The sequence below is a fragment of the Silurus meridionalis genome, chromosome 6 (assembly GCF_014805685.1).
Source record: "Silurus meridionalis isolate SWU-2019-XX chromosome 6, ASM1480568v1, whole genome shotgun sequence".
NCBI lineage: Eukaryota > Metazoa > Chordata > Actinopteri > Siluriformes > Siluridae > Silurus > Silurus meridionalis.
Genome location: NC_060889.1, coordinates 27,707,468 through 27,718,626, shown reverse-complemented (window position 1 = coordinate 27,718,626; position 11,159 = coordinate 27,707,468).

The following is an 11,159-nucleotide window of genomic DNA, read 5'->3' as shown; positions in this document are numbered from 1 at the left end:
CTTTTGTACATGTGGTCACAGCATTAGCAACAAGTGTTTTTAATTTTGAGTCGTTGTGTGTAATGAATGACGCCAGGTGTGTTTATTGTGTTCAAATATTGCTGACTGTGGCAAGCATTTTGCATCACATGAGCTTTCATTTGAGAAAATGAGCAGAGTTCTTTTGCAACTTGTGTTTTAGCAAAGAAAAATGTGTTAAGATTTATGAGAACGGAGGATTGTGTTTTGTGAATTGTGTCTTCATGTGAAATGTGTTTATGATATTGGAAAATGATGGCTAGATTTAGTAAATGTGCTTAGACAACTGGTCATTTGGTTTAGAGGATTGGCTTTTGTGTTTTAGCATTTGAGAAAAACTGTAAAATGATAAAAGACATAGAACTTAGAACAGGTTCTTGCCACGCACCACTGCCTTTGTCCACCAGATGTCGCCAGGGTCCCCCTATTGTTTTTACTGTGATGCATGTTAAGGGTAATCACTGCCAAGGGTGCAACTGCACATTTTTCTGAGGGGTATGCAAGATCATGGTTGGCATCCCACTCTCAAAAAAGAGAGGTAAAATCAAGAATAAATCCACTTCATGCAATGGCGGCCCAGCATGTGCGTAGCACCTTTAGATTCGCTTAATTTTGCGACTCTGATCACCACCGGTGCCAAATTTCAATTAAAATTAAATTTTTTCACATACATACATTCTTATGACTGTTAATAGAAATACAATATAAAAATGCATTTATAAAAAGGTATAAAAGTATAAAATACTTGTATATAATGTATAAACAGAATAGGGATAAAGAATAAAATAATAAGGTTTAAAATACAATGTATACACTATATAAAAAAAGTTTCTGCTTGAGTCTTCAGTCTTCACCCAGCCATCAGGGTGCCGGGTAACCAAGTGGACACCAGGAGGCGCTCGTGCTCAAACGAAAAAGTGAGTTCACTTCCTTTATAAAGTTCTTCATCACATGTAATGATGAAAAGTCTTGACAGATCCATTACTAAGACACTGGGCATGCTGGCAGCATTTAACAAACACCTTGATTGCTCCAAAAATAGGTTCCTGTGGTTCTGAGGACTCGTGCATGAGGAGCACATCGGCTCACACTGCAGTATAGCAGGATACACACTTATAAGCGCTTATACACACACACCTGTACAAGTCATACAGAACATACACAGACAAACACTATCAATTCTTATTAATGCGCCTGAACAGTTGAGTGCTCAGGGCCTCTCTCAGGGGCCCAGCACTGCTGAGATTCATGTGTTTTAGCCACATTCATCCCTCTAAATCTATCTAATCTGTCCCTACAAACTAATCTAAACCATCTAATCTTATCTTATTGAATCCATCCAATCTAATCTAATACTTCCATCCAAACGGATCTAATTCATCCAATCTAATACACCCATCCAATCCATCAATCCTTCTAAATCTATCTAATCTATCCATCCATACAAACTAATCTAATACATCCATCAACATAATTCAACCTAATCTAATCTATCCTTTCAACTGAATCTAATCGAATCAATTCAATACACGCGCGTGCACACACACACACACACACACACACACACACACACACACACACACACACACACACACACACACACACACACATACATACAGTGGGGCAAAAAAGTATTTAGTCAGCCACCAATTGTGCAAGTTCTCCCACCTAAAAAGACCCCACTCTTGCGTGGAGCCCCAGATCGAGGGAGATTATCAGTGCTCTTGTATGTCTTCCATTTTCTAATAATTGCTCCCACAGTTGATTTCTTCACACCAAGCTGCTTACCTATTGCAGATTCAGTCTTCCCAGCCTGGTGCAGGTCTACAGTTTTGTTTCTGGTGTTCTTTGACAGCTCTTTGGTCTTGGCCATAGTGGAGATTGGAGTCTGACTGTTTGAGGTTGTGGACAGGTGTCTTTTATACTGATAACGAGCTCAAACAGGTGCCATTAATACAGGTAACAAGTGGAGGACAGAGGAGCCTCTTAAAGAAGAGGTTACAGGTCTGTGAGAGACAGAAATCTTGCTTTATTGTAGGTGACCAAATACTTATTTTCCACCATAATCTGCAAATAAATTCTTTAAAAATCAGGCAATGTGATTTTCTGGATTTTTTTTTTCTAAATTTTTCTCTCATAGTTGAAGTGTACCTATGATGAAAATTACAAGCCTCTCTCATCTTTTTAAGTAGGAAAACTTGCACAATTGGTGGCTGACAAAATACTTTTTTGCCCCACTGTAGGTAGGTAGACAGACAGACACATATACATACATACATACATACATACATAAATATATATACATACATACATATATACATACATATATACATACATATATATATATATACATACATATATATATATATACATACATATATATATATATATACATATACATATATACATATATATATATACATACATATATACATATATATACATATATACATATATATACATATACATACATACATACATACATATATATATATATATATATACATATATACACATATATATATATATATACATATATATATACATACATACATACATACATACATATACACATATAAACATATACATACATACATACATACATACATACATACATACATACACACACACACACATACACATATACATACATACATACATACATACATAGATACATACATACACACATAAATACACACGCATGTTTTGATTGACTTTTTGGTTCTGAATTAGTTGTCTTCCTTCCATAAATGCAAAAAAAAACCTCATGTTTCATATTTCATATATACTTGCCTGTGAATGAGCCTGTTGAGCGTTTCTATAGTAACCCATTTAATAGAGTGCATAAATGCTTAAGATGTTGGATTTCTGCTGGGAAGGTTGCATTTGTACTATTGCCAAATCCAAACAAAACAAAGATGTTACTGCTGGGCCCTTGAGCAAGGCCCTTAACCCTCAAATGCTCAGTTGTACAAATAAAATAATTGTAAATCACTCTGGATTAGAGCATATGCTGAAACTATCAATGGGAAGTGGAAGTTCTGTGGTTAAGATGGTGGCTTTCTGACCAGAAGGTCCCCTAGCCCCAAAATGACACCACTTCTTGATAAATCACCTCACTTGGTTATAAGTCACTCTGGATACGGCTGTCTGCCAAATGTCATGTGATTTCATATAATTGTATGATTAGCTAGAAAATTGTGAAACTATTTCCAGTTCAACTAAATCATCAGAATCAGAACTTCAATGATCCCACAGGGAAACTGTTAGAGATATTTGGTTCTGAAACAATTTTATCCTGTTACAGGATACAGGATTTACAATTTTGATTCCAGTTCCGAGTTCTATATAAGTAAATATATACAGTCACTGTGTCTAGTAAATGAATGAATGAAATAACTGTTTCAGTCCCATTTGCTTGGAGCAGAATCAACAATCTCTTATGTTTTATTTTCTAATCCTAATCTGGATCTATGAAGTTACTAAGCACATCAAGAACTTTGAGATTCATTTCAACAGTCTGCTACAATGGCTTTGCATTTTGCATTTAAGTGTCCATCACTGAACAGGACACCTAACAATGATGGAACTGCAATAAATGCTCATTTGGTGCTGAGAATTAGGACTGGTTCCCTCAAGGTTCTGAGGGATGGGTCTTGTTCCTCTCAAGGTTTCTTCTTTGTGACATATTTTGCTTGCCACACTTCCACTGGCTCACTCATTAGGGAATAAATTACAATTACAAGAACAACCTCTTATAACCTCTTTATCTCTGTAAAGCTGCTTTGGGACACTGTCCATTATCAAATGCGTTCTACAAATAAAACTGAATTGACTTGAATGCGACTCAACTCACTAGGTTATTTGTTTGCCCATGTGGACTTTAATGTAATTCTGTTATTTTTCCATGTATGAGGCTGGGGGTGAGGGAACACCGTCAGGCCTGCTGAAGATCTAAACACACTGGAGAGAAAACTGTCAGGCAGCTGATGTCTGTTTAAAGGAAGAGTGTGTGTTCGGGTGGAGGTTTTAAAATACCTGTATGCCATAAAGACAATAGTAAAGTCCTGTATGACAAATTTACAATGAACAGCAGTAATATTGTGATGCATTATGGAAATAAACTGGAACCTCGTGTAAAAATTGTGGAATTGATTTTGGCTTGTTTTGCGTTTCAGAATGAGGCATAGTTATTTCAGAAGCAGGAACAATTCAGTCGGCACATGGCTGTGGACACAGTTTAGGTCTCAGATTAGGAGTTGATTCAGAATTGTACATATTTGATTCAGGACCGGACAACATGGAAACTGACATAGTTGATTAAAAAATGGACATAGCTAATCCAGAACTAGACTGATTCAGAACTGTATATTGTTGATTCAGAACCAGGCATTGTTAATTCAGAAAATGTAAATGATTGATTCATAACTGAACAAAGCTGATTTAGAAACATACACAATCGATTCAGGACTGAACATGGTGAATTCAGGATGGACATGGATGTCTCAAATCGAAAATGTATTCACAACCAGAAGTAAACTGGATATGGTTCACAGGAATTTCAAAACCAGACACTGTTGGCTCACAATATAAAAAAATGCATGTAATATGGTTTCCTTTCAGAAACTGGAGCTGCGTTGGAACGCTTTTGGAACGCAGCTGCGTTGTCCATGCTCTGAATAATGTGTGTAATCAGTCAAAATTTGAGGCAGGTTGTCACGGGTAGGGTGACGTCACGACCAGAAAGGATAGAACGCACATAGAGTGAGGCCGAGTCAGCTTCTGTTTGATCACGAAGCACTCTGTGTGAAATTTATTGTTGTTTGTCTGTCTGTCAAATAAATTAAGGCATCAAAGAAAACCAAGCACACTTTTCGGCAGTGTGTTTTTCTCTGCCCCAGATATATCACAGGGGGGATCCACACAGCCTTTGTGTGGCTTGTTTGGGAGTGGAGCACGCTATATCAGCTTTCGAGGAAACCAATTGCCAGCACTGCGCTCCTCTCCCGGCAGACACTTTTCGAGAAGGGTGCCCCCACTCCCCACGGTTCAGGTCCCTCTCCCCCTGAGGCAGAGCAGAGTTCCAGGTTCGTTAATCGACCTTGCAGAAGGTTTGGAGATAGGTTTGCTCTGAGGTTCTTGCCTCTTTACTTAGGTAGACCATTTTCCAATCCAGAGGAAGTTGTATGATGAGAGATGGTGTCTGTTCCTTGTGTCACTGCACAGTTTGACCCAGCCCACTGCCCTGTGGGTTCAGTGCTGGAGTTTCTGCATAAGGGTTGGCTCTGTCCACCATTAAAGTCTACATGTCCGCTGTACCCATAGGCTGAGGCCTCCGATGCGACCAAGAGTACCTGGGTGGGACCTGGCCGTAGTGCTGGAGGCTCTGTCCAAGCACCCTTTCCAGCCAGTGGCCGAGATTTTCGTGGAGGCATTTGTCTATTAAGACTTCCTTCTTGCTGGCTATCTGCTCTCTGAGGAGAGTAGGTGATCTAGAGGCCCTCTTTGTGGCCCCCACCTTTCTGGAGTTCACTCCAGGCATGGCCGGTGCCTTCCTGCACCCTAGAGCGGGTTACATCCCCAAGGTGCTTTCGGTCATCCCATGATCTGTCAGGCTCCAGGCATTCAATCCTCCTTCATTCCTGGACCACAGACCAGGAGCGATTGAACCTTCTGTGCCCAGTCCTAGCACTGGACTGTTATGTCCACAGTGCAAGTCCTTGGAGGAAGTCGGAACAATTGTTCATCTGCTTCAGACTTCTGAGGAGAGGCCCTCCTGCTCATATGCAGACCCTCAGCAGATGACTTATTGGTGCTATTGGATCTTTAGACCTTTGGGACCTTTAGTGTCCCTGCTCCGTTCGGGGTCAGAGCTCACTTGACCCGGAGTGTGGCAGCCTCTAAAGCTTGATCCTCTGGAGTGTCCCTTTAAGACCTCTGCAACACTGCGGGCTGGTCCACCCCGCTCACATTAGTCAGGTTTTACAACCTTAACCTCTGTGCCACTCCTGGCACCTCTGTCCATCAACATAGTTGTGCTTTTTCACACTAGTCAGGGACTGGTCAGTGTGGTGGTATTGGACTCTCGTTCCCAAACAATCCGGCGCAGCTCGAGTTCCTGAAAAGGAACGTCTCTAGGTTACGTATGTAACCCTAGTTCCCTGAGGGAACGAGACACTGCGTCTCTATGCCACACCTCCGGCATCCCTTCAGTGCTTCCTTTTTGGTTACAGAAGCTTTTTGTACAGAATTGTACAGACTCAATTCTAAACAGTTGGTTCGAAATAGAAAAAAAAATTATTCAGAACCAGAAATAAACTGGACATGGTTGAATTGAAATGTAATTAAAGCCAGAGAGTAGGCCTGTGAGTTTATATATGTTATATGTAACATATGTAAACAGGATTCCAGGCTCCATTGGGTCAGGGCCGAAGAAACAACCACTTCTGCTAGTGGTTAAACCTGTGAGAGAATCTCGAAACACCAAGCAAGTTCTACACCCCCATCCGAAATGATACAATGTGGTCAGGTCATATGGGGACACAGGGATATTCTAGAGCCTAAAGATTACTCAGCTATTCAGTTTGAACCCATTCCTTCAGGAACTACGTTGAGATGAACAGGATATGAACAAATGAGGAATGCAAGACCGCAACAGCTGAGAGAGTTTTGAGCCAGTCAAGCCACACCCTAGGAAAGCTCCAAATCGACATCAACATCGACATCAACATTGAACGTTGTTCAAACCAAATGAGAGAATGTTTGCAGTTCATGTTCAGGTTTCAAAGACTATCTCATCAAAATGTTAGTAGTTTAGTCATTAAAAAAAAATTGTAAAAATTTGCACAGGTATATAAGTACAATATCATGTTTCTCAGACAGACTATGAAAAGTGTGTGAAATGATGTGAATGTTCCTCTTTTCAAGCTTAGAAAAATTATTTGCCACATGGAGAGTGAATCATTTTGAGAAACAGCATATAACCATAACGTCAGTCAACACAGTAATGACACAGTCCAAGCTCTTTATTTTTTCTCACAAATTCCTTCCATTTTTGAAGGAAATATCTGACTGACTGCAAAACACAGTTCTGAGAACATCTGAGCCTTTGTGAGAAAATATAGTTGACTATGTTGGTGGCACACTGGTTTATGTTCCAGTCAACCAGATCCAATATCCTACAGATCCAGTCCTGAGGTTGTGTTACTGTGTGTGGATTTTTATAGATGTTCTTGTTGCGTTGGTATGTGTTCTCTTTCCAAGTTCTCTGGTTTCCTTCTCCACCTTAACATGCAGTTAATGGTCTGGCTATGAAAGATTACCTGTTGGTGAAATAAGTGAAAGTGTGTGTTTTTATGAGAGAGAATGAGTTAAAAAAAAATGAAAATAGCATAAAATGTATATTAGGTTATTATAAATGGAGCTGGGATAAAAGTCAGTATTTCAGTATTCCATCCATTTATCCATCCATCCATCCATCTATCCATCCATCCATCTATCCATCTACCAACCTTCCCTTCTTACCTTCTTCCACCAGTGCATTCTTCTATTTATTATTCTATCACTCCACTTTTGAAACCCTCATTAACTCATCCATCAATCAGATCCTTTCTTTATCCATCCATCCATCCATCCATCCATCCATCCATCCATCCATCCATCCATCCATCCATCCACTGACCCATCTATTATTCCATGCAGTCATCTTTTTCAGTCATCTGTATTTCCATCCATCTACATGCTAACATTTATATACTGACTCATTATTCTAATCCATTAATCCATCCATCCATCCATCCATCCATCCATCCATCCATCCATCCATCCATCCATCCATTCATCCATCTACCAACTCTTCTTCCACCAGTGCATTCTTCTATTTATTATTCTATCATCACTCCACTTTTAAAACCCTTATTAACCCATCCATCAATCAAATCCTTTCTTTATCCATCCATCCATCCATCCATCCATCCATCCATCCATCCATCCATCCATCCATCCACTGACCCATCTATTGTTCCATACAGTCATCTTTTTCAATTTTCTGTATTTCCATCCATCTACATGCTAACATCCATATATTGACTCATTATTCTAATCTATCTATCCATCGATCCATCCATCGATCCATCCATCCATCCATCCATCCATTCATCCATCCATCTGCTATCATCCATATATTGAATCATTCATCCATCCATCCATCCATCCATCCATCCATCCATCCATCCATCCATCCATCCATCCATCCATCAACCCTTCTTCCACCAGTGCATTCTTCTATTTATTCTTCTATCATCACTCCATTTTTGAAACCCTTTTTCACTAATCCATCAATCAAATCCTTTCTTTATCCATCCATCCATCCATCCATCCATCCATCCATCCATCCATCCATCCATCCATCCATCCACTGAACCATCTATTGTTTCATGCTGTCATCTTTTTCAATCATCTGTATTTCCATCCATCTACATGCTAACATCTATATATATTGACTCATTATTCTAATCCATCCATCCATCGATCCATCGATACATCCATCCATCCATCCATCTATCCATCCATCCATCCATTTATGTGCTATCATCCATATATTTAATCATTAATCTCATCCATCCATCCATCCATCCATCCATCCATCCATCCATTCATCTACCAACCTTTCTTCCACCAGTGCATTCTTCTATTTATTATTCTATTATCACTCTTTACTTTTAAAACTCTTATTAACTAATCCATCAATCAAATCCTTTCTTTATCCGTCCGTCCGTTCATCCATCCATCCATCCATCCATCCATCCATCCATCTACATGCTAACATCCATATATTGACTCATTATTCTAATCAATCCATCCATCCACTTATCCATCCATCCATCCATCCATCCATCCATCCATCCATCCATCCATCCATCCATCCAATGACCTCTCTACTAGTCCCTCCACTCTTATCCGATTACATGTTTCCATTCATTTACATGCTATCATCTATAAATTGACTCATAAATTCCGTTACACCGACCCACCCAAGCCTATTTCAGAAATCACAGGCATGAAGCAGGAATACACCCTTACCAGACTTCATTAATCAATTTATTTATTTGCCTTTTTATCGTGGGTTTATTTTTTGTCAGAAGACAGTTTACGTCTTTGAAACAAAACCATGTTTACTGTGACTCGAAGACAAAATATCTCTTTAGCACCACGTCCCCTGACATGTCCAACCGGTCAAAGTTCTTTTAACCTGAAGATAATTCGTCCGTGTGCTAACATTTGCTCGCATGCTAATCCACGCTCGGCTCGCAAAACAAGTGTTACTAATTTAATATAATCATCCCAAAGCATTCTCAGAGCAGGAATGTTGATCTGGGATCAGATTCTTTGCTGTGTTTTTGGCCACAGGTCTGAATTTGGATTCCAGCTCTGGGAGGTGTTGTGAGTCCTGGCCCGGGTCACACACACTTCAGTCCAGCGAATGAGTCAGACGTGCTAACCGCAGCTTTACACAGTGCTGGCCAGATCAAACCGGGGGTCAAAGAGTGAACCTCTGACTCAAACGATCCGCTCGGTGGAAATCGCCGGGCCCGAGGCGGCGAACGCCGTGTGCTTCGAGTTAATCCCACGTTATTGCTTTCTCGCTCGTTTCTTCGGCATTACGGGCTGTTAGCAAACGTGTCCCAGATATCTCAAGAAGTTTGTATGTCTTCGCTAAATACCACCGGTTAAACTTTATAGGCTGTCAGGAAACATACGCCGAACGTCTAGCCGACGCACAATGTCCTTTTAAGGCCCCTAGAGCAGGGTGTTGCTTAAAGAGCTCATGTTTGGTGATTTGGAAGGACGTTGTTTGAGGAAATCGTATAGAATTAGTGCTATTAGGAATGCGGACTGTAAACACAACAAGAAGCTCTCTCGAACACTTGGGCTCCTTCTGTATTGTTGTTTTTTAAACATATTGATGGCAGGGGAAAGCTCCAGGAGACATTCATTCTCTTTATCTGCTCTTGCAGCTCGTATTTCTTCCGATTGTTATCGTCGCTCCACTCACAGACGGGCTCCTATAACTATGGAAAATGGAAAGCGACCTGCGAATTATGTAAGATTTGAATAACAGGTTGTAAGATGACATTTTTGGACACTCAAATCATGGGAAATCAAAACAGACTGAAACGCCAGAGGACACCATGACAAAAAGAATGCGCTTCTATCAGGCGGAAAGATCACCACCAAAGTACATCATCTCTAATTCCGGAGCAATCGGCAAAGCATTATTTGTAGAACACTCAAGCATTGGGCGATTCGAGTTGATAAAGGTTCTCCTTTGTGATGAACCCAACATTAGAGGGTTCCTCTATTAGATCTCTTTGTTTATTAAGAACTTACAAACGTTATTTACTTATTTAGTAAATGAAGAAGGAACCATTGAAGAAAATCTTCTTTCAAGGAGTGTGTATATCTGTGTAAACTTTTTGCAGATTTGTCTGTGTAAATGCTTTGGTTGCCTTTCTGGGTCTATATAGAACCTCTTCAGTAAGTAAATCCATGAAACCACTGAGAAACATTTGCCTTTAAGACCTTATGGGAGATCTTTAAAAAAAATTAAGCCATGAATGTTTTTTGTTAAAGAAACAATATAGATTTTTTTGGTTCTGTATCGAACCCTGATATCTTTTAGACAAGGATAGAAGTCAAATCAGCATTTTTCTGGGTCTATATACACTGTAGAACCTCTTTAGTAAGCAAAAATACCATGAACCCACTGAGGAACATTTGTCTGTAAACTTTAATGAGGTCCTCAAACATCCTAAATCCTGAAAAGCAATAATCTAAAACCATACATTGTTGTCCTTCTGTCATATCTACATCCTTTAAGTCATATCTACATCCTTTATGGGTACTTTGGTAAACTCTCTATATTAAGCAAGGAACCATTAAGAAACCTTTATATTTGTGTATGTCCTTCTGTCTGCTTTTCTGTTTGAAAACAAGTATCTCAGACCCTAGAAATCTGCAGACCATGAACTATCCAAGGAATATTTCACTCTAAGAGATCATGAATGATTCTAGAACCTGCCATTGTTCTAGAATCTCCCGAAACAAGTAGAAGCATCCAGTCTAGATTAACCTAAGGTAGG